General features: G+C 43.3%; 1 protein-coding gene across 2 annotated transcripts in view; it reads left to right on the forward strand.

Moving 5' to 3' along the window:
* Window positions 1-6,582: 6,582 nt before the first annotated feature.
* RP1 (RP1 axonemal microtubule associated) overlaps window positions 6,583-23,120 on the forward strand; it is a 322,165-nt gene continuing 305,627 nt past the window's right edge. The window contains exons 1-3 of one of the 2 annotated variants that reach the window (XM_045398266.2): window positions 6,583-6,711; window positions 10,513-10,666; window positions 10,774-11,078. The gene's annotated coding sequence lies outside the window, so the exon portion shown is untranslated. The remainder of the gene's footprint in view (window positions 6,712-10,512; window positions 10,667-10,773; window positions 11,079-23,120) is intronic. The other variant, XM_073998826.1, reaches the window with a different exon arrangement.

Here is a 23,120-nt window from a genome sequence, read left to right on the forward strand (position 1 = left end):
GATGATACCTGGATAAAGAAAATGTGGTACATATACACCATGAAATACTACGTAGCCATAAAAAGGAACGAGATCATGTCCTTTGCAGGAACATGGATGGAGCTAGAGACCATTATCCTTAGCAGACTAATGCAGGAACAGAAAACCAAATGTCACATGTTCTCACTTATAAGTGGGAGCTAAATGAAGAACGCATGGACACAGGGAGGGGAACAGCACACAGGGTGGCCTATCAGAGGGTGGGAGGAGAGAGAGGATGAGGACAAATAACTAATGGGTACTAGGATTAGTACCTGGGTGATGAACTAATCTGTACAACAAATCCCCATGACACATATTTACCTATGTAACAAACCTGCACATATACCCCTGAACTTAAAATAAAAGTTAAAAATAAAGAATAAATAATAAAATAAAATAAATTATTCATTTGTTATTGTCCACCATTTTTCTTGTTGTAAGGGTGTGTGTGACACCCTTTCCAGCCCTCTATAACTCCACACTGAATCTGGAAATCCAATGAATCCAGTTTTTGTTTTGTTTTGTTTTGTTTTGTTTAGAGATGGAGTCTTGCTCTGTCGCCCAGGCTGGAGTGCAGTGGCTTGATCTCGGCTCATTGCAATCTCCACCCACCGGGTTCAAATTCTCCTGCCTCAGCCTCCCGAGTAGCTGGGATTACAGACGCCTGCCACCTCGCCTGGCTAATTTTTGTACTTTTAGTAGAGACGGGGTTTAATTGTGTTAGCCAGGGTAGTCTTGATTTCCTGATCTTGTGATCCACCTGCCTCGGCCTCCCAGAGTTTTGGGATTACAGGCGTGAGCTACTGCGCCTGGCCAAATCTTTTTTTAAATTTCTTTGTTTCAGGTTTGTTTTCCCCAAATATCCTCAAGCTTTAAAATACTGTCTTGCCTTTCATTATTGTTTATATTTTTTCCTTTATCTGTAAAATAAGCTTAAACTATCTTTTTTAATGGTGGCTTTCAGAGTTTTCTATTTCCTCTCTCTTTTTTTTTAGATGGAGTCTCGCTGTCTCACCCAGACTGGAATGCAGTGGCGTGATCTCGGCTCATTGCAACCTCCGCCTCCCAGGTTCAAATGATTCTCCTGCCTCAGCCTCCCGAGTAGCTGGGATTACAGGTGCCCACCATCACACCTGGCTAATTTTTGTATTTTTAGTAGAGACGGGGTTTCACCATGTTGGCCAGGCTGGTCTTGATCTCTTGACTTCAAGTGATCCGCCTGCCTCGACCTCAAAGTGTAACCCCACTTTGTAACCCCAAAGTGCTGGGATTACAGGTGTGAGCCACCGCTCCCAGCCTCCTCTCACTCTTGAGCACTACTTCTACCTGTGTTAATTCTTGCCCATCTCTGTGTCACGGTGGTTCCTCATGTGGTTTTGATGGTGCTTGCATGTGTAGTTTTGATTATGTAATTTTGAATTTTGATTTATTGTCAGTGAGAGCTACGCCTTCTATGGTGATCTATACATCCTGGCTTGTGCACTAAGGGAAGTTTTTTGTTTGCTTCTGCCAGGGTTTCAGGATTCCGCTGTCCTGGATCAATCTTTCTGTTTAATTCTCAGGTACCTGTAAGCATTATAACTCATACCTGTACATGGTATAGTGTGAGGTTTTGACTTCTTGCAAGTAATTATTTTTCTTTTTAATACAAAGCACCTGTAGACTAGAAGTTTACTTTTCAGTCTGGCTAGCCCTTAGCACATCCGGACAGTGACTCGGTTCCAACTCCCTCCTTCCTTCATCTCCTGTCCTCCCCTGGGGATTAAAACCCCAGTTTTCAGGCCAAGCCTGAAATCCCTGTGGATCCACGTGGCAACAGCTCTTGCACATGGTTGTCAGTCTCATCTTCATTGCTGGAGCCTAGGGATTTCCATCGGTCAAGTACAATGTCAACAAAAAGTGACCTACAATTCTACTTGCTTGCTTCTGGGTGGGAGGTCCCTCCCCTATCCCCTGATCTACTCCCTCTGATGCCAGCTCAGTCTGCCGTGTTGCTGGGAGAGGACTGAGCACAAGTTTTATGTGATTCAAATTCTGTTCGTGACCAAAATGGAAAGTGTCTCCCTCTGTTTCTTTAAAAAAGAGAGATTCAGGTCAAGGCCTATTTGAACCCCACCATCCTTAGTTACTTGAATTAAAAATACAGAATTTAGTGATATTTTCCTCATCTTCTTTCCCACTTTATGAGTTGTAAGTACAATAGTTACTGTCTACATGACCGCAAGAAGGCAAGTTGTTTTGATATATATCCAGGGAGTTTATATTATAGCCTTAGTTTATTTGAATGTGACATTTAAGTACTAGCCATGCTTCCTTGAAGTCGATTAGCTTGCTACTTATATTAGGAGGAACGTATGACAAAATGCTGCTTTCCCAAGATCAGCAGCAGTCCTTCTGAGGTAAAGAGCCCAGACCTCTGCCCTGTCTCTGGGTTTCCTGAAGAGGTTACTTACCAGGATTCAGGTGTGTGTCCTGCCCCTCCATGAGGTCCTCATTGTGGATGTGGCCAATAGAAGATGAAATGAGGGAGAGATCTAAGAGGTTCTTCAATTAGTAAGCCTTAAGTTATCTAAAAGAAATAAAAGCTTAAATAAAAGTGTAGGGAATTAAATGTCTTGGTGTTTCACTAATTACTAACATACTGACTATACTTTTTTTTTTTTTTTTTTTTTTTACCTTTAATTACTTTCCTCCAGTAAAGAGTAGACCTCTGACTGAGGAAGCAGCCTGTCTTTCAACTGTAAACTGTGGTTTGCTACACTTCATTCTCTATTACTCTGGTCCTCAAAGCAGTCTCACCCCGAGATGAGCCTGGACACGAGTGTCATAGCCAGCGGTGTGACAAGTAGAAAGTCTGTGTATGAAGACGCTCCATCTTATCTGCCAATGTTTTTCTCATCGGTACAATTAAGGTGCTCTATTAAATCAGCTCTAAGGTTGTTTCAAGGTTAAGAAAGAATTAAAATCATAAATCAAAATTTCAGAGGTATTGCAGGATTGAGATGCTACAATTTTGGAGTTTATAAATTGATAGTAAAGAGAACTGTCCGAAAATGACCTCTGTCCTGAGAGGAAGCAACCCCAGGGAAGTCTTGCCAGACCTCACCTCCACCTGCTCTTCCAGAGACTGCACAAGAAGGGTGTTAGGGACACTGATTTCCAAACCTGTCTCCCTCCCCACAGCACGCTGCTGGGCAGGATTCAGGCCTCACTGTTTTCTTGATTCTTAGAACCTGTCACTGATGCATGTGTGTTGACCAAATAAATAATGCTACTGTTTGTCTTACACTTGCCCTTTCTGATCACGAGTTCTAAGTTAGTATCCTGAGTGACGACTGCTTCTCACTTGCCTTACTTTCATCATCTTTCAGCTCTCTCCTTTCCCTTCCTCAACACCAGTAAGTCCTACATCTGTACACCTGATTCCTGCACTGCAACTCAGAGTTTTCAGTCATGACTATTTAAACTCACATTGAAGACTTGTGCCTGGTCGTGTGCTAGAAATGTTTCCTTGGCTCCAGCTGTCATGAATCCTAGAAGGAATGAAAATCTACATAGCTGCAGAAGGCAACATAGCCCCACCTGAAGGAGGTGAGATCCCGGTGTGGGAGAAGCAGGCCCGAGTGACAGGACATCAGTATTGGTCCTTTAAGATGATGAAGAAGCTGATTTGCAGCCCAGCATTGCCTCCATTTTAGCTGCCCATTTACAGTGAAGGAATTCTTAAAGATAATTTCCAGATTATAACTGGAAGAAAAGGGAATTTTCATTTCAAATTTAGAATGATGAACGGAGAAGAAAATCTTTTTAAAAATTCTCTTTACCCGTGTAGCTCATTAAAAAAATGTTTTTTTCTGGACCATTAATGAAGCAGGTATAGTGTTTTATTTATTCGCAGTGATGAACAAAGTGAATAAGGCCAGTCTGACTTTACCTGGAAACATTATGAAAAAAAAAAAATTCGCCTTCCAGATCAAGGGAGCTCTGCCAATGCTCCCTCAGCGCCTCTGCAGGAGTGCGGTCCTCCCAGAGCTCACCTCCTCCTTCTGCAGTGGTGCTGCATTGATGCTGCATTGATGCACATGCGCCACAAGATGGAGCCTTCAAAGCGGGTCATTTCCCTGTGCTGCTTCTCCATTCCCTCCTCCCCCGGTGAAAAGTCAACATCTGGGTTTGTGAGGGTTTAGGAAAGAGAGGCAAACACAATAAGGACGAGGTGAGCAGCCACTGAGGGGAGCCACAGGATTGTCCTAAGGAAAGCAGACCTGCTCTTGACTCTTTCTTGATGAACACTGCTATCAGTGTGAAGGCACAGAAGACACGCTCAGCAGGTGTGCAGGTGACATAAAGCCAGAAGGGATAGTTGTGCATTTGGATGATACCGTAAAGATTCTAACATCTTTCAGCAGGATGAAATTGACCAGGTGAGAGTGAGTGGAAGCACCTGCATAGGTGTGTCTTCAATGGAGTAATAAAAAGAGATTTGGATGGTGAAAGAGGAGACCTGAATCTGTCCCAGACCATACTAACAGTAATCATGGTGCCTGTGATGGTTATTACAATGTCATCTCACACAGCGCTTCTCATGGACAGCGAGCTGGCAAACTGCTTGTTGCTTGGCCTAAACAAGATATGGAGCTCTGGTTAGAGTATCAATGAACATTATGACAAACTTCATCACATTGTTTAGTACAGCCGAATAAGCAAAACTTTCCTGAAGGAAGCAGGGCATCAATCTACCTTCTGACTTGAATTCCTCAACTTGCAGAGGGCCTGCCCTGAGAGTGGTGCTAAATTTTGAAGGCTCCTCTGTGTCCGTACTAAGTACTGATGGTGTTAAGTACTTCAAATGCATCTTTGTATTTGTAGAGACATGGTGTACTTAGAGCCTGTGTAGTGGAATGGTTAAGTATGTACATCTGGACCAGACTGCCTCAGTTCCTTCATTTGATGGATGATAATACAGAGGATTGTCATAGTGAAGGTAGGAAGTATAGTGCATGTGAAGACACCATGTTTCCTGGTACATGGCGTGTGCTCAGTAAAAGGAAGTGAGTAATAATGTGTTTCTCCTCAATAACTCTTTGAGGAAAGTGCTGTTGATATCTGATTTTATTGACGAGGAACTGATCTGAGTTTCAATGAAGGAAAATAACCTCCTGGGGTCATGCAGTTCTTACGGGTGAGATCCCAGACTAGAAACCAGGGATTTTCTGACTGTAAATTTCAAACAAATGCTTATCCATTATAGAACACTGCCATTTCCTGATTGAACTGGATCAGTGGTTTTTAAATTTTTTGACCAAAACTCAATTATGGTCATAATCTATACACACACATACTTGTGTATCTAAATCTGAAACATAAGTTTTGCATAATAATACCTGTCTTTCATATGTGCAATGCACTCTGATACTTTCTACTGTATTCAGTTTTTAAAGAAAGCTGGGTGTGACTGTCTTAGTCTGCTCAGGCTGATATAATAAACATACCATAGACTGGGGTGGCTTAAACAACAAACATTTATTTCTTACAGCTCCAGAGATTGGGAAATCCAAGATCAAGGTACCAGAAGATTCAGTGTCTAGTGAGGGTCTGCTTCCTGGTTGAAATATAGCACTTTCTCACTGAGTCCTCCCATGGTGGAAGAGGCAAGGGGGCTCTCTGGGGTCTCTTTCATATGGGCACTAACACCGTTCATGAGGGTTCTACCCTCATGATCCAATTACCTCCCAAAGACCCCATATCTTAATGCCATCATATTGGGGATTATGACCTCAATATATGAATTTGGAAGTTGGGGGACATTTAGTCCATAACAGAGACCTACTTAAATTGATTTCATGGCCCATGAATGAGCGATATAACTCATGACTTGAAAATATGTACCAGCAATTTCTACAGACTCATTCTAATGTTCTCTAATTCTTCTAAAAAACAAAAATACAACAAAAAAGCTTTCAAACCCAATTCCTTTAGTCCAGAATAGAAGACTCTGACTTGGGAGCATACATGTGAAAAAGAAGTAAGGATTTTATCTCAGGTCAATATAAGGAAACGCTGCAATTTGGGGACAAAAAGCTCACCTGTAAGGCTCCATCAGACATCCTGCATTTCCTCCTGGGAATCATATTTTAAGAGAAATTAACAACCTAGACTGCGTTCAGAGAAGGACAGTGAAGGTGGGGAAGGATCTGAAATTATTTAAGAAACTGAGAATGTTTAATATGACTTTAAGGAAAAAGGGTCTCTAGTTTACATGTATATATATGTGTGTGTGTGTGTATATGTGTGTGTGTGTATATATATTATGATCATAGGTCTCTGCGTTAGTAGAATAATTTTTCAGCATTAAATAGGTCTTGGTCCATCTGACATGGTATTTTGTATAAAACTAATTTCTCTTGTGTTTTTAGATTTTGGTGTCTACAGTGAGAGTCCTGTAAAATGATTATGGCTGCACCTCCCTCCTGTGAGAGGCTGTGAAATGCAGGCAGGAAACAGCCCCTCCCAGGTTAAGCGGAGGAGCTCTGAAGCTTGGCGTTGGCAGGATTTTTGCCCAGCTTCAAAGGGATTTGAAGGGTGGTGACAGGCTCCAGCCCAGACTGCGCCTCGGAATGCAGACGCTTCTCTGCCTAGACCCTGGCCCGGCCCTGTGGGAAAGCCCCGGTTCTCGGCGGCACTGAACTGGTAAAAAGCACTTGCCGTGGGTTCCCTCCCTTTCTCCCTCCCTCCCTGGCCATGGGAGTCAGGAAAACAGGCAGTGAAAGGCTTCAACAGTTCCTTTTCAGTTTTCCACGGGGCCCCCAAGGAACGCCTGCAGCTGGAATTCCCCAGGAGACAGGGAGCTGTAACAATAGAGGTCTGAACTGTGGTTGCCGAGGGAGGGCTTCTAGTTGGAGTGGGTCGCCGCAGATTTGTTGGTAGCTTATTGAATTCAGGAAGGAAAGGGGAGAGAGAAGTTGAGTGTGACTAAAAGCTTACTTGGTTGGGAGACCTGGGAGCAAAACAGGGCCACCAAAACAAAGTGGAAAAATTGCAGTTGCATAAGTTGTGGGGAGAAAGGATAAATACTTTTGATAGTGCTATGTTTGTGGCTTTGTGTTGGGGCTGTGTCTGGGAAGCTTCGAAACGAAGCTGGAGTAGTTAAAATATATTAATCTTGCTGCTCAACCTTCTGCTACCCAATGTTAAATCCAGACACTTGGGCAACCTTTGATCATATTTGAGAGTGAAGTGGCTCTTAGAGATACTGAAACTTCACTGTAGTCCCAGATAGCATATTCATTCATTCACTATCTGTTGGCACCTCATACTGAGGTTAAAACTCTTAGAACAGAATTATCATATTTATTTTTGGTAGTTCTTTCAAATTCTTTCAGTAGACAAACAGGTTAGTGAGTTTTGCTTTTTTAAGCACCTTACACAGTATCTGGCACACAGTATATATACCTACTATACAAATATATATATAATATATATTATATATAATATAATTATATATTAAATATATACATTAAATATATATAATATTATTGCAATATATAATAAAATTTTTTTTGAGATGGAGTCTCACTCTGTCGCCCAGGCTGGAGTGCAGTGGTGTGATCTTGGCTCACTGCAACCTCCATTTCCTGGGTAGCAATTCTCCTGCCTCAGCCTCCCAAGTAGCTGGTGTTACAGGTGCGCGCCACTATGCCCGGCTAATTTTTGTATATTTTTAGTAGAGATGGAGTTTCACCATGTCGGCCAGGCTGGTCTCAAGCTCCTGACCTGAAGGGTACACAAAACTACTGAGTGAAAGAAAATGCTAGATGCGGGAAAGTCCATCCAACCCAGCTCCTTACTTTGCAGATAAGTTAACCATAGCCAAGGGAGGTGAAAAGACTTCCAGCTGGAATGGGATCAGACTCAGATTTCTGGATGGTCAGCCATAGATTTTCCCACTGCACCATCCTGCCCTCTGCTGCTTGACTTGTCAAGAAACAGGCGTTTCAAAAGGCGGGGGTTCTTCGAGAAATAATTTCTTGTTCTCTATAGTTGACGTTCTAAGATCATATTTGAAGGAAATTTACTTTTTGTGTGTTCACTTAACAAAGAAGATATTTTCTGCATTGAGGAGAAAACCAAACAGATTGCACTTCTGCTCTAAACATTAAAACCAAGAGATCACAATTTGATAGCCTAAAACCAAATATCCTGATTTTAAAAAGGATTTGAACAGACATTTCTTAAAGAAGACATGCAGATGGCCAACAGGTACATTGTAAGATGCTCAACATCACTGATCCTCAAAGAAATGCAAATCAAAACCACAATGAGATCCACACCTGCTGGGATGGCTATTTAAAAAAATACAGAAGACAGCAAGTGTTGGTGGAGATGTGGGGAAACTGGAATCCTTGTATATTGTTGGTGGGAATGTGAAATGGTGCAGTAGCTATAGGAGAACAGTGCAGAGATTTCTCAAAGGATTCAAAATACAAAACATCTCATGTATCCTATAAATATATACACCTCTGTCCCCACAAAAATTAAAAACTAAAAACAGATCTAGCAAGCGTAAAACACAGCATATATCCAAAGGAATTGAAATTAGGGTCTTGAAGAGATATCTGTACTCCCATGTTCATAGCAGCATTATTCACAATAGCCAGGCAGTGAAAACAACCTAAGTGTCCACAAATGGATGAATGGATAAAGAAAATGTGATCTGTCTATCTATCTATCTATCTATCTATCTATCTATCTATCTATCTATCTATCTATCTATCTGTCTGTCTATCTATCTATAAAATACATGACTACTATTCAGCCTTTAAAAAGAAGGAAATCATGCTCTTGCCATAACATGGATGAACCTGGAGGATATTACGTTAAGTGAAATAAACCGGACACAGAGGGAAAAATACTGCATGATTCCACTTATGTGAGGGCTTCTAAAGTAGTCAAACTCATAGAAGCTGAGAGCAGAATGGTGATTGCCAGGTGATGACGGGAAGGGGAATGGGGAGATGTTGTTCAAAATGTATCAAGTTTCAGTTATGCAACCTGAATATGTTCTAGAGATCTGCTGTGTGACACAGTGGCTATAGTTAACAATATGGAATTTTGTACTCTCAAATTTATTAAGACGGTAGATCTCATGTTAAGTGTTCTTACCACGAAAACAAACAAAACAACAAAGACACACAGGAGACTTTGGGAGGTGTTGGGTATTCTATTACCTTGATTGTGGTAATAGTTTATTGGTGTATGCATATGACATCACCAAATTGTAACTATTTACGGTTCCTTATACAGCAGGTCCTCTAATAATATTGTTTCATTATAATGTTGATGAGGATAAAATAATGTATTTCCAGCCAGGGCCACTGTCTGTGTGGAATTTACATGTTCCCCCTATATCTGCGGGGGTTTTCTCTGGGTCCTCCGGTTTTCTCTCACAACCCAAGGCTGTGCACATTAGGTGAACTGGCATGTCTACATGGTCCCAGTGCATAAGTGAGGGTGTGTGAGTGTGCCCTGCCATGGGATGGTATCCTGTACGAGGGTGGGTCCTGCCTTGTGCCCTGAGCTGCTGGATATGCTCAGCCACCTGCGTCCCTGAACTGGAACAAGCGGGTTGGAAAATGAATGAATAAATGAATGAGTTATGGGTTGGAAAATGAATGAATGAATAAAAGTTGATTGTAAAAAAAAATTGTAAAATCTGCAATAATCATATAAATGCATGACAATAAACAATGAAGTGTTTTGGGAGCCTGTCATATTTGTAATGGTTTTCAAACTGTGAGGTGGGAGGAGATGCTCCTGACAATTTTCACTTTACAAACATTTATTCCTTGATTTAATACACCACAATTACGACCATTGTGACTTGCTGTTTATCAAAAATTGGATAAATGTTTTACTTGTTTTTATTAATCTTTCTCAAGTGTATATATATTTCACATTTATTTCAGTGACTAATATTAGGAGTGTTGTAGTCTTTATTTAGAAGTTTGGTGATGTTTTTGTGACCAAAAATATGCTGTAGGAACTTGACTCTCGTTTCTATCCATCAGCTTATGGGGAAATGGGTTTTGTTATATGTTGTCTTGCTTAAAGTCGCAGTTTCCAAGAAATTATCAACAATATTAAGTGAGGACTTACTATATATCCATTATGCCTCAATAAAACGGTTTTTTTTTTTTTTTTTTTTTTTTTTAAATATGAGATCTTTACCCAGGGTCCTGGTGACCAAAATTAAGGCCATGAGGACATTGAGTGATTTGATACCTGTATCACCCTCCCGGGCCCCTGTCTCGCTGGGCTGCCTACACTGCACAGTGCCCGGTTGCGCTTGGCCTAAAGAAGTGTTTATGTGGTTGTTGAAAGAATGAATAAAAAGCAGAGAGAATACATGCTTACTGATGGTTGTCACTGTAGAAAAGATAACTGGCTTGTGAATTCTTGGAAGTCATTTTTTGTTTTGTTTCTTTGTTTCAGGTTCATATTCTAAAGAGAGCAGGCACTGAGCAAACGTTTGTTGAACTGAACCAATCTGCTTGTTACGGGGATGTGACCTCTACTTTATGGTGTCAAACTAAACAAACACATACTTCTCCAGACAAATACTGAAATCGGTGAACTTCAAAATAAGGTAAAAAGCTCCTATGTTTCCATGCCGCATGATATGCCACAAAAAATCGAATGATAAGAACAAGAACAAAGTAGGTTATTTTGTTTGCTATTTAACTTTGTGTGCAGGTCTTCACAGAATGAGAGGCATAGCAACACTCATGACCCCAGGCTAGTTCGGTTCTTTGCCAGTGTGTGGTTTGGGAGCTCTGTGAAGTGTTTGCAGTCGCTACTAATAATCCAGGTAACATGACAAACATTGCCATTCCCTTGGTCCGGAACAAATAGAGGAGGGCTCACTCGTAAGCAGCATCTGAGCAACAGGCTCACCAGACATCAGCCTCTTCACTCCGACTCTTCCAAACTCCAGCTCTCTTCATTAAGATATTCTGGAAGCAACTGAAGAGTTTCTACAAACGTTTTGGAAATTACAGGTGAAATATATGTGTTTCCTTTTCTCCTTGCCTTTTTGATACGGAATGATAACGAAAATTTAAGTTTTTATAATTAGGCTTTTTTAAAAGGGAGGAGACCTTTAACTTTCATTTAAATGTGGAAAATTGCTTAATGGTATGGAAAATATGCCAAAGATGGTAAAGCAAGCAGGGAAGGCCTGCGCTAGATAACTCTGTGTCTTGGTTGCTGTGGGGAAGGTGAGCGAACCATTTTTCCTGTGAGGCATTTTTGCAGATATTTGTAAGGTATTGTAGCTTTGAGAAGGAGTTTGGACAAATGTCCTCATGGCCTGTACATGTGGGCCATGTATAGGACTCGTGATTTGATCTTTAAGGCCTGGGGAAGCCCCTGGAGGGTGATAAACAGAAGAATAATATGATCCGTCTTAGGTTTTCTAGAGGAGAGTGGGTCACATCAGGGCAGGACTGGCTGGAGGCACAAAGACCCGTTAGGAAGCTATGGAGACAGTCCGATTAAACAATGACTATGAGAGACTAAGAAGGGACACAGCAAAGGATGTAAAAAGAGTATGGGGAAGATGAGATGGAGTGGGGACATATTTAGGGACTCAGTCCCCAACTGGGAGAAGGAGAAGTTTAATATGACTCTGTGGTTTCTAACTCGGATGGTATTAATTTTTCGTATTGTTGAGACTACAATTTTTCATGTTGAATTAGTAACTGTTAAGCCACAAACGTATTTGCAGCCGGCAGAATGTAGCTCGAGAGGAGAAGCTTCAGGGCATCATGGCAAGAGCTTGGACTGTGGAGGCGGGGGTGGGTCTGTGTTTGAACCCAGCTCCTCCTGGGGGTGTGACTGCAGCCAAGTGCCTCGGAGATCCTCTTGATGTGAGGGTTGGGACCTCCACCCCTGCCCCGGATTTTTGGGGACGGGGAAGTTGGGTGAGATATTCTAAGTGAACACATTCTGAATGTCAGCTATCGCTTTTTTCTCAGCAGGTCAAGTGGAAGTTTGTTTTCATTTCAGTTAAGGTTCGAGCTGCTCTGACTGCTGTGCAGGCATTCACACGCCCGCTGCTAGAAAGCTGGGGCTGGAAGGAGCATCGGGGCCCGCCGGTCCTCCTTGCTCATCTATGGATGTGGATGTGGAGGCAGGCCCTAGGTCTTAGTATAGGTGCCCATGGGGCAGGTGAGAAGCCCCCGGTAACTCGCTCAGCGCTGCGTCCACTCTTCCACACTCTCCAACACAACGTCACTGGTTTATAAGTGAGAAGCAGGCCACAGGTCCCTAAGGTTTCTGCGAGGGAGGCAGCGTTGCGCAGTGGTTCAGAACACCGGCTGCACGGGTTCACCCTGTGCAGCCTCTCTCACCTAAATTTCTGTTTCTATGTCTGCAGGTTGGGAATAACGCTGTGGCTGTGTAAGGCCACCACAGTCAGTGCTTAGCACATCGTGAGCACTCAATGTAGAAACAGATCTTATTTGCTCTATATCTGACAGGCCAATGTTATCCAAGCAGAGAGACCCACATGGCCTGCAGCATATTTAGGGCCATCTCTATGTCAATAACATCCAATGGCTTTAGGTGGGGACTGGACTGGAGCCTCCATGTTGGGGGTGCAGGCAGAGGGCTTGCTCTCTGGCTTCCCTCGGCATTGGAGACAGGTGCCACTTTGCAGCCTCAGGGGGTGTGACAAGGATCTGGATGCTAGGGAGACCACAGCCAATGGGGAAAGTCCACACCATGTAAACGGGTGGTGGGATATCTTGGGGAGGGGTCACTGGATGAGCCACCCTGGGAGATCTGGTTCCTCAGAAGGGGATCTGTCAGGTTGACCCTATACACTGAAAAAGCAAATCCATCAAAAGCTTCTACTACTAGAGCTTCTTAACTAAATCCCTAGTAAATCTCCTTACTTCATTTGGTAAATTCAAAATTAATGGCATAATACTTTCACAAGAATATACCATGAAATCATTTTCCTTCTTTTTGGCCAGAGTTTATGTGTTTTAAAGGTTAAACTCAGATTCCAAGTAAACAAAGTGATTGTTTAAATTACTTGTCATCGACCCCACAGCAATAGGTGTTTAGTTTCTGTTTATATTTACTTTATTGAGTCTCTTAGAACCATTTAATAGCAACGTAACAGAGCAAAAACAGCACCCTTAGAAACTTGTAAACACAATCAAGACCTGGGCATTACCATGGTTGAAGGATTCCTTTAGTACAAGGAAATACTAGACAAGTTTGGCAGGCGTGACTTAACTGGTCAAGTCACAGTGAACATCACAGATGGTCAGCTTGTAAAACAGTGAGTTGTGGCTTTTCAGATGATTAACTGGCAGAGTGTGCAAACTTTTGCCGTTGGATTCTTATATTCTAGGTTGACTCACTTAAAGAAGAATTGGAATAATTATCTAACAGAAAAAAGACCAATAACAAGTATTATTGCTGAAACATTCTATGAGTAGACTGCTTTCTATACATGATTGGTGAACATTGTATTTCAATTAATTATATATCCTGATAATATATGAATTAATACTGTGATATCCTGCATACAATAACAATACTCAATGGAAATATAGTAAAACGGAAATGAAAATAATTTTGTTTTTCCTTGAGAAGGTATTTCAAATTTTTATAGTATTTCAGGGATATTAATATAAATGTCACTTATCACAACAAAGTACCGTAGCTACAGAAGGTGTATGAAATTGACTGTCAAATGAATGGATTGTCCCCAAACTTGTCTAGAGAAAGATGAGATCCTGACAGTTAAAATAAAGTAATTTAAAGTGAATCAACCTTTAAAAACTCAGCAGCTTTGCTATTACTCAAAGGATAAAAACTCGGAATTTAAAATTTCATGTCATAGCTATGTTCACATGTGAAACTAGTGAATATGAATATGAGAGTAAAACCTTTCATTAAAAAAGTAAAGACTAATCGGTGATTGCTTTTATTAAATTGCATGACTCACATCTGAAGCTACTTGACATTTCAGGGAATGTATGCCCGAGGCTGTAATAACATTTGGTATATAAACCAGTCTGTAGAATAAGTTAAAAGAAATATTTTAAGTAGGCTGGGTGTGGTGGCTCACGCCTGTAATCCCAGCACTTTGGGAAGCTGAGGTGGGTGGATCACCTGAGGTCAGGAGTTCGAGATCAGCCTGGCCAACATGGTGAAACTCTGTCGCTACTAAAAATACAAAAATTAGCCGGGTGTAATCCCAGCTACTCGGGAGGCTGGGGCAGGAGAATTGATTGAACCTGGGAGGCAGAGGTTGCAGTGAGCCGACATGGCACCATGGCACTCAAGCCTGGGTGACAAGAGCAAAACTCCGTCTCAAAAAAAAAAAAGAAATATTTTAAGTAATATTAGGGTTGGTGAAGTATTACTATAAGTTTTTAATTATCACAGAAGATTTCACATTAATTGATCAAAAAACATTTTCTAGCAGGTGCTAGACAGATGGCATCTTCTTTTACATAGAAGAGCAAAGCAGTTTTCCAAAGGTCTTTGAAATTCCCCAGGGAGTTCTGTGCAAAGACCACGGAGACAGATAAATGGCTTCTATTTCTACAGACTTTGCCCTGAATGGGTAATGCAGCTGCTGGTCAACCAGGCAGGCCATATGGAGTCACCCTTTACTGAGGCCCCTGGTAGGCCCAAGTCCTGCAACACTCAAAGATGTCCCAGTAATGATTGTAGCTCCTACTGTTAAGTTTACATCCTATTATCTGTCCCTTAAGCCTAAATCAGCTCTTCAGAGAGAGGGGAAAACATAATTTGTTTTCCCCCACACCCTAGAGCAGAAGAGTCAGCCCTTGGGGTTGGCTTCCTGACCTCAGGCTCCACTCTGGCTGCTGGTGGCTTCCTAAGGAGATCTGAGATTGGGAACAGGCTGAGAGGGAGGGGGTCCTGGGGCTTCTTGTTCCCTTGACCACACAGGAAATTCCTCAGAGACACACTCACTCTGTTATGGGCTCCTCAAAGAGAGCCTCTCACAGAAGGAAAGCCTGGCAGTGAGTGGAGGGCAGCGACTCAGGGACTGTCTCACCTTCTTGGCTCAGTTACCTCCCTGGGTGCCCATGTCCATATATGTGATGTAGATAAAATAGCTCCCTTGTAGAGATGCTTGATATTTAAGAGGCCAGCACATTTTGAATGGCTTACAAGTGTCAGCTATTATTACTATTTGTGTGTGTGTGTGTCGTTTTTTATTTGTTTGTTTTTTTTTGCGATGGGGTCTTGTTCCTCCCAGGCTGGAATGCAGTGGTGTGATCATAGCTCGCTGCAGCCTTGAACTTCTCTGCTTAAGTGATCGTCCTGCTTCAGCCTCCTGAGTACCTGGGATTACAGGTGCAACCCACTGTGCCCGACTAATTTGTTTTTCATTTTTTTTTTTTTTGTAGAGATGAGCCTAGGCTGGTCTCAAACTGCTGGGCTCAAGTGATTCTCCTGCCTCTGCCTCCCAAAGTGTTGGGATTACAGGCGTGAGCCACCATGCCCAGCCTACTGTTTGTTTTTGACAATCAAAATCTTCACACCTTGGCCCTAAAGCTCAATAAATTTGTCTAACAAATGGAAATAGCAACAAAGGACTAATATGCATCGGCAGAAATGTTGGCTATTTCATTAGAAATGTGAGTAAACTCATCCCAGGAGCTATTTCAAGTTATGCTGGTGTGAGAGACCACTGCAGAGCTGTTGTCCAACCCAGATCTTCTCTGGGTGGGACTTGGCAGCCTCTGTCTCTGTCCTGGTATTCATGATCCCAGGATTGTCGGGACTGGTCAGCACGGTAGACAGATGCCATTGCAGTGGTGGTCTCCAGCCTCTGGAGGGCTTTCTTAATGTAAGCTCTTTTTACTAGAAAGCTTTCCCTCTTTGGTCATTGCAGGGTCTGAGGATGCCACTAAAGCGAATGTCACCAATTATGGGTGCCTACCAGGTGCAGCTACGGAGCTCATTTCATGCTGAGGGGTGGGGTGAGGACTCTGGAGCCGGGGCTTGGGCTGGAAACCTAGATCCAGCACTTCATAGTGCAAATGTGGGCAAGTGACCAAGCTCTGTACAACGAAGTTTCCTCTGGAGAAAACACAGAGAGTGGAAGTACTGAGCTCAGAGGGTTGTTGTGACAATAAAAGGTGTTCAGTAAGTGTTCGCTGTTGCCACTGTCTCATGGCACCTTCATAATGTCTTGGTGATTTTTTCAGTCCCGTTTCACAGATGACAAAAACAGGCTCATAGAAGCGGTGGACTCTGTGACACACACTGAATAAGCAGAGAGGCTGTGCTTTGGGGTTAGAGAAAAACTACAGCTATTTCCACTCCAAACCTTAGAATTCTGGTTTTCCCTAGTTACCAATACATTTTGAGCAAGCCAATTTTATTGGACTCAGAGGCCCGGCTCATCTGACTGATTCCCTGTGGTGGGAGATGTGAATTTCCTACTCCAGTCTCTGAGGCTTGAAAGAGCTCAGTGAGAAGCCAGCGAAGTTGGCAAGATTGTTGATTTCAATAACCTGTGGGCACACATCTGCAGGAACGTAGGGGAACCCCAGCTTCTCAGAGAGAAGGTGTGAACAGACAGGAGTGTATCAGTTGGATGGGATTTACGGGCGGCAGAGACAGAGAATTTCTGTGGGGCATTTGCTTTTAGGGATGTCCTGGAGAGAAGTGTGCTACCTGTGATCTGCTCAGTGTGTAAGGCCCAGGAAAACAGATGGGCCAGCCATGGAGCTGAACAGCAAGCAGCAAAACCTTAGCTGGGGCTGGGCATGGTGGCTCATGCCTGTAATCCCAGCACTTTGGGAGGCCAAGGTGGGCAGATCAACTGATGTCAGGAGTTTGAGACCAGCCTGGCCAACAGGGTGAAATCCCATCTCTACTGAAAATACAAAAATTAGCCTGGTGTGGTGGTGTGTGCCTGTAATCCCAGGTACTCAGGAAGCGAAGGCAGGAGAATCGCTTGAACCCGGGAGGTGGAGGTTGCAAAAACCAAAAACGTCAGCTGGCCCAAAGCACTTTATATTGGTCCATTTGCTCTTAGAGATCCACCCAGACACCAGGATTGCCTCACTCCACCATAGAGGGGCATGATGAGAGAAAAATCCACAAAGTTCATCAATAGCCCACATGTGGTTAGGCATGTGAGAAACAGGACCCTCACTGTTACTCTCTGGGGGTAGAGAGCAGGGCTTGGAGGGATCTGGGTTCTGACTGGCCTGGTCTCTCATCAGACTTACTTCCTACATTAGACTTTTAGGGATGCTGAAACAAAGCACCACAGACTGTGCGGCTTGAACAACAGACAATGATTGTCTCACAGTCTGGAGGCTGGATGGCTGAGATCAAGGTGTCGGCAGGGTTGGCCCCTCCTGAGGCTCTGGGGGAGACTCTGTCCAGTCTTCTCCCCAGCTCTGCAGGTTTGCTGGCCATCTTTGACGTTCCTTGTTTGGGGGAGCATCACTCCTGTCTCCGCCTTCATCTAAACAATGGTGTTCTCCCTGTGTCCGTGTCCAAATTTCCTCTTTCATAAGGACACAGCCCATTTGGATTCAGGGCCCACCCCACTCCAGGATGACTCCGTCTTAGCCAATCACATCTGCAATGACTCTGTTTTCCAAATACGGTCACATTCTGAGGAGCTGAGGGTTGGACTTCAACATACGAATCTGGAGTGGAGCTGGGGGAAGTGGCGGTGAAGCTGGCGGTTGGGGCACAGTTCAACCCTTAACATCTTCCTTTTTCCTAAGAATAATCTTCAACTTCTCTCCACCCCAAACTCAATCAGTGTCATCCTGATAGGAGAGGGAAATGGGAAGACTCAAGAGCCTGCTTCAGAAGGCGGTGAGCTGACCCCAAGCTATTCTAGAGGTAGGTGAGGGTTCAAGTTTAATGATAAGCCTTCTGTGTTGACTCCTTCCAAATCACTCAAAGGGCAGCTCACATTTTTGGGGCTGTGTCCTCTGAGAAGAGTGAAGGACCTCGAAGGGTAAAGCCCTGCCCCTCCCATGTCCTTCTCCTCCGGGGGAGCAGTGGCTAGAGGAATGGGCCAGGCAGGTCAAAGTCATCGGATTTTAGAATCTCTGCCTGGTGGCTCTCTCCTTCCAGCTGCTTCTCTGAGGGTTGTCTTAGTGGGTTAGTTCTTTTTCTCCAGCATTAGCTGTGGTTTTGTAACCTGAGGCTGGCCAAGGAGAGCTATAGACGGTGGCTCCCAGCTGAGCTCAGTGCCACTGCTACCACCAGACCTTGAGCCTCCACCGTAGTCATTTGGAAGTGAAAGAAAGGTAAAAGATATTTAATACTTACAGATTATTCACAAAGGGCTCAAACCAACAACTAGTAACCCAGAGACAAAACTACTTTAAAGTGTGCTAAGTTAGAAATCACTAAAAGGTCAGATGATACCCAGGCCCAAAGTGTGCTGTGTGGAGCCAGCTGAGGCAGGCGGTGAGGTGAGCCACGAACTCTGAACCTCCCTGGTGGCAGAGAGCCTGGTGTGAGGCCTGGAAAACAGAGGCAACCAATTCACTTGCAAGTCCTGGCTGCAGTTCTGGGCTCATCCTGAGCCCTGGGTATTCCTTGATGTTCCTATAGCTGATTTCAATACTCAAGTCCCTGTAGTTCAAAGGGCAATTTGACTTTTGCTTGTCCAAAGAAAACTTTTAAAAGAAAAACTCTTCAATATAGGCAATTACTTTGTCTTTTTTCATCCAAATGCCAATTTGACATGTTTGTCAGTCTCTCAGTCACGGAATGTGCACTGTTATCCATCAACTAAGGGCTTTCATTATATTCTGGTAAATGGGCCAATTTAACCTGGACATCAGTATCTAGGCATCTTTTTTACAGTCTCAGAGCCTAACACCTTTCAGGAAACTACAAAAGACTTTATTTTTACAGCATAATTCAAAGCTTATCAAAGTCGCAGGAATTTCACTTATTATTATGAGACTTCCTGAGGAAAAGTAAAGTAAAAATATAGGTATGCAGGCTTCTAGAACTTTACTTTTTAGCAGGTGGGATGGAGAAGAAAAAAATACTCCTACTGGTTTTGAGGTCATTATTTTTTCAGTGTAATGAACTTGAAAAGCAATAAGCAATGGGAAGCTGGACCTCACTTTGTAGATTCAGGGAAAAAAAATCACCCGTCTTTTTTGTGGTAGAAAATCTGTCGTAAAGGCATAGATTTGAGACGATGTAACAGAATTTTGGTGTCCTCTGAAGCATTTCTGTAAAATCTGTGGAAGAAATGCTTGTGATTGGTGTGATCTGTGATTACTTCATTAGATCAGGCTTTGCCTATACATCCAAATGATTTATTTTCTTGTTTATGTGTGTGTTGTGGTTAGGGAAGGTAGAAGGAGATTTGTCTCTAACCTAATGCTTGGCACATAGTAGGAGCTTCTCTCTGATAATTTTGGCTTCAAACAAAAGCAGCCTGAAAAATAGACACATATATTTCTTTCTCATTAAAAAAAGTGAATATATAGTCCAGGGCTGGTATGGTGGACCTACAGTGCTAAAACCACACTCCTTCTGTCTTTTCATTCTGCTATGATTCGCTACCATCCTCATGGTCCATGAAGGCAGCTAGAGCTACAGCTATTCAACCACATCTAGGACAGGAAGGAGGAAAAGGGGTGATAAAGGGAACCCGTCTCTTAATGAGTCTTACTGAAGGTACCACATAACACTGCTGTTTCCAGCTCAGTAGTTGGAACAGTGACATGGTGACAGGTGGCTGCAACAGAGACTGGAAAATATGCATGGATTCGGGAAAAAAGTCAGAATCCTTTTATTAAAAAGAAGGGAAGAATGCATTTTGAGACAGCTAGCAATCCCTGCTACACTGCTCAAAATAATGTTTGTTGAATTGAATTGGATCAATTGGCCAGAACTGGTGGTGGTGTTCTTGAGTTATTTTGTTCTTGAGGTATTTTGAGATATGTTGTTGAAGATATTTTATCTTCCCCCTTGAAAAATGGGGTAGGAAGTTTCTGTACCTTTAGTGTGATAAGTGTGGGACTTGGGAGAGAGAATGCTGACATAAGTACATCTTTGGCTGACACCAACTTACTCTGGGCAAGGACATTAAGATGCTTGTGCTCTTTTATCCTAAGGAAGTTGGGTGTGAACACGAATGGTGTGAGACAAATGCTTTCAAGTTCCACAGTATGTGCCAGGCACATTGTAAGGTGAAAATGAAGTGCTCTGGTGACAAATGAGAACAATCTGAGGATCTCTCCAGTTTCCTCCACATAGTCACCACAGGGGACAAAATCTGGAGAAGCCTCCAGTTCCCTCATGAATTTGGAAATCATTGGCATTATAAGTGGTTCCATCACTTGTGTGTTTGTATGACCAACCAACAGTAAGTTATTCAACATTGCTAAGCCTTAGTTTCCTCATCATTAAAATGAGAATAATAAAAATCCCTATGTTCTGGGCTTGCTGTGAGGATTTAAAAAAATGCATGTAAAGAGCTTTGCTCCGTGCCTGGCACATACTAAATACTCAATAAATATTAACTATTCTTATTAATAATGCAAAAAAGAGCAGAGGAAAAATGCCTAAAGTTGTGTTCCTAGGAGAGCAAGTCCTGGTTGGATGATTAAGTAATTATAGGAAGATTATGTGTCAGTCAGAAGTGGGGAGCAGTCATGGAGGGCCTAGGAAAGCACACAACACACAAAGGCCAGCCCACTTGTCTGCCCACTCTTACTGAGAGGCCTTCTTAATGAATTGGTTTGGATTCTTGGGGTCTCAAGGGAAAGGCTCTCTCAATTGTGGATAAAAGTATATATGGCTATATTAGCATGATGCCATTTTGCATTTGATTTTGGTTCCTCATTGAGTATATAAACTTGTGATTGTAATTTGCCTTGCCTTGTAGATCTAAGTACAGGGAAAGAATGCATGGGCCATATTGGCTTGAGTATTCAGCTGTGACTCCCATTGTAAGATGAACAAAGTGGCATTCTGATGTTACACATTATTCTCTTTGAGGTTGGTTAATGTGAGTCTGCCACCCAAGTGAAAAAACATTCATTGTCTCTGCCCACCATGTGCTTCATAGGCATCTTCTTTTGGAACTTTTTCCCACAAGTTTTTACACCAAGTAATGAATATAGGAAGCTGTCACCACAGACTCATTGAGGGCCCAGTGGTTGTCAGGCACTGTGTTAAGGACTGGGGAATACTGCGGTGAACAAAAGGGACACTATCCCCACCTTGTGGAGATTACAGTCCAGCAGGACAGAGAGTTGGTAAGCTATTACTACATCATCACAGACTATGCACTGCATGATGTCAGAAAGAAGCCCGGTCTCAGGGGCAGTAAGACAAGGAGGTGGACATAGACAGGCTGGTGTAGGAAAGGTTCCCTCTCAGTCTCCACCTGAGACCTGGAGGACGAGTGGGAGTATGGAGACAGCACAGGCCCCACACTGGAGTCCGCGTGTTCCTCTTCCACCTTTCTGTCATGGGTGTTGGGTGGGGAGAGGGGAAGCTACATCATGAGCCCTGTCCCCTTGAATCTGGACCTGTCCACTCTGTGTGTTCCTTTGAACATCCCCACGCTTGTACCCTGTGTGTGGTAGCCACTGCAGCCCGATATTACAGCCTCCCCTAAAATGTGGAAAACCCAACTGCTCAGAAGGAAGCCTGTGTTCCTGGGATGTCATGAGGGAGGGATAAGGAAAGACAGCATCACAATATTCATCCTGGCAGGATGCTGTCTCCATTCTTCAGAAACCAACTGAATGGGTATTTAGTGTTCTGTGAATCTTTGCTTTTACGTACATTTTTTAAAAATTTTTTATTTAATTTTTTATTTTTAGACGGAGTCTCGCTGTCTCCCAGGCTGGAGTGCAGTGGCATGATCTTGGCTCACTGCAACCTCCACCTTCCGATTTCTAATGATTCTCCCGCCTCAGTCTCCCAAGTAGCTGTGATTACAGGCATACGCCACCAAGCCCAGATAATTTTTGTATTTCTAGTAGAGATGGGGTTTCACCATTTTGGCCAGGCTGTCTGGAACTCCCGACCTCACGTAATCTGCCTGCCTTGGCCTCCCAAAGTGCTGGAATTACAGGTGTGAGCCACCGCACCCAGCCTATGTGACCTTCTTTTGTTTTTATTTTTTAATCAAACGTGTCTTTGCTGTTTTCAAACAAACACATGGAACACACTCTCACAGAAACCTAACAACCAAAAAGTGTTGGAAAGGAAAAGCGGCTTTGTGGTTTACATTAAATAATACATGCTTATTCATAATTTCTCTTTTCAGCCTGTTAGACTCCATTTTTAAGTAGAAAACAGAAAGACAGCCATCAGGCCCAAGAGAAGTCTTAAATATATCTTTGAAGTTTGGAAGTGACTCACGCCATGAGTCTGGAAGTGTAGGTTTCTTTTGAAACATGCACTGCTGCTGCAGCTGTGATCACTGCCTCCTCGGCACTGGCGGCCTAGGTGGGCAGCAGGGCTCATGTTAGCTGTGACTGGTTGTCACCACATCCCATAGGACACGCCTGCTCCTTCTGTTGCCAGCCCTACATTCTCCCCCTCCTGCCTGTCTAGACAGCCCCTTCCCTTAAAGGAGAGACCCTGCGAGCTCTGCGCCGACCCTGCCTGCAGCGCACACACTGTGCCCTCCCGTCCTTACTCCGCTTGGTGCTAAATCCTCGCCTCCATTCCCTGTCTCTGTGTAAACCTCATTGGCTTATGAAAGTCTCCCTTGGTCCACAGACTGATTTCCCCAGGACAGCCTCTGTTCCACAGCACGCATCACACTTGCAGTCACTTGCGGAGAGCTGATCTTCCTGGGAAACTCTGGGTCCTCCTTGGCAGAGACTGTGTCTTCCTGCCCATGGTTGTGTCCTGGTGCCTAACACATCACAGGTGCTTAATGAATAGGTTTCTTGTCTGAGAGATGTGGCTCCTCCTTCCCAGGACCACAGTCAGGTTTCTCAGAGTCAGGAGTGGGCTCGGAGCCCCTGTGCACCCCAATCCTGTATGGCACCATGGACGGTTCCACTTAGACC

This window comes from Macaca fascicularis, chromosome 8, assembly GCF_037993035.2.
Source record: "Macaca fascicularis isolate 582-1 chromosome 8, T2T-MFA8v1.1".
Taxonomy (NCBI): domain Eukaryota; kingdom Metazoa; phylum Chordata; class Mammalia; order Primates; family Cercopithecidae; genus Macaca; species Macaca fascicularis.